The sequence below is a fragment of the Tenrec ecaudatus genome, chromosome 4 (assembly GCF_050624435.1).
Source record: "Tenrec ecaudatus isolate mTenEca1 chromosome 4, mTenEca1.hap1, whole genome shotgun sequence".
NCBI classification, from domain to species: Eukaryota; Metazoa; Chordata; class Mammalia; order Afrosoricida; family Tenrecidae; genus Tenrec; species Tenrec ecaudatus.
The window spans coordinates 140,240,452-140,242,162 of record NC_134533.1 but is presented as its reverse complement, the minus strand read 5'-3'; the positions used below and the strand labels follow the sequence as shown (position 1 = coordinate 140,242,162).

General features: G+C 45.5%; 1 pseudogene; it reads left to right on the top strand.

Annotated features, from left to right (window-relative positions):
- Positions 1–906: 906 nt before the first annotated feature.
- LOC142446059 (putative ribosome biogenesis protein RLP24 pseudogene) lies at positions 907–1,398 on the top strand (annotated as a pseudogene).
- Positions 1,399–1,711: the final 313 nt, after the last annotated feature.

The window sequence follows — 1,711 nt, the reverse complement described above, 5'->3', positions numbered from 1 at the left end:
GTCCCTAAGTCCCTCTGTAGACTCACAGAGCTACAGGCCCATGACAGAAATGTGAACTGGGAAGAAAATCACAGGCCAGTGGATGCAGACTCACCTGGATCCAACGTCAGTGGAAACAGGGCAGGGTATTGCAAGCTCTCTGGGGCCACCTCTGGAGACTGAGTCCCAGAAAGCAAGAAGGCAAATTCACAGAAAGAGGGGAGGGAGGTAGTTCCCAGTTTCCCAACATACAAGGAGGCCACCCCCCAAAAGGAGGCCGCATCGGGATATGACAGAGTAGATCCCACCTTGACAGTCATACACCTTCAAGTTGACATAAAACCATCTAACGACCATGGTTTGTTTTCCATTCCTGGTTTCATGTTCTTCTTAATTTTGTCCAGCGTTTTGGCTGATTGGATCAGAATAGAGATTGAAGAAGTCTGGTAAGGAAGGACAACCTTGACCCACACCTGATTTTAACCACACATCGCTTCTAGTTTTATGTGAATGACTGTGTTTTTGTAGTAGGGTGTATCCTAAGTCAATGTGAGTGGTGTCCTCATGGAAAGAGAAAGGAGGTAGACTTGGCTGAAAGAGCGCCATCAGTTGCAGATCGAGGGAAAGCTACAGAGAGTGATGTGAGCCACTCACAGCACAGATTGTCAGGACCCGTTGCTAGAATAGAGCCTTACGAGAAGTGAATGCAAGCCAAGAAAGGGTCTTCCCTAGTATGACCCATTAGACATTTGATTTTATCCTTCTAGCTTCCAGAACTGTGAGATAAGACATTCTTTGTCTCATCTGTTACATTTTGATAATTTTCTATAGCAGCCATAACACATCTTCTCCTTTAGAAATAGACAGGGCTCTTCCTCTCAAGGTCAAGGTCAGGGTCAGGCCGGGTAGCATCCACGCGGGTTCAACATGCATACAGAGACGTGTTCCTTCTGTTCCGGGCCCATCTACCCCGGCCACGGCATGCTGTTCATGCGCAACGACTGCAAAGTGTTCCCATTTTGTAAATCCAAATGTCATAAAAACTTAAAGAGGAAGCGAAATCTTCACAAGGTCAGGTGGACCAAGGCCTTCCGGAAAGCCGCTGGTAAAGCGCTTACAGTGGATAATTCATTTGAATTTGAAAAGCATAGAAATGAACCTGTCAAGTACCGGTGAGAGCTATGGAGTAAAACTACTGATGCAATGAAGAAAGTGGAAGAGATCAAGCAGAAACGCCAAGCCACATGCATAACGAACAGGTTAAAGAAAAATAAAGAGCTACAGAAAGTTCAGGACATCAAAGAAGTTCAGCAAAACATCCATCTTATCCGGGCACCTCTGGCAGGCAAGGGGAAACAGCTGGAAGACAAAATGGTGCAGAAATTACAAGAGGATGTGGCAATGGAAGATGCTTCTTAGACATCTTGCTGCCTGGAGCTCTCGCTGTCTACCTGTGCGTTTGAAAACTTTGAAGACTTCGAACTTCTCAGGGATTGGCTCATTCGTTTAGCATACAGTCACTCAGGTGAAAGGTGATTAAAGTACATCTACATTGCTGTCTATAAGTCATCATATGTCATAGATGTTCACCTGCGTAAATGGGGAAGGTTCTTTCTGGTGGTGTAGACGTGAACTGTGAATATAAACGGTCTGTGCTTGGGTAACGGCACTAGGCAGCATTCATGGCTACCGACATGTACAATGAAATTGTTCTTTGCAGTGAAATGCTCGT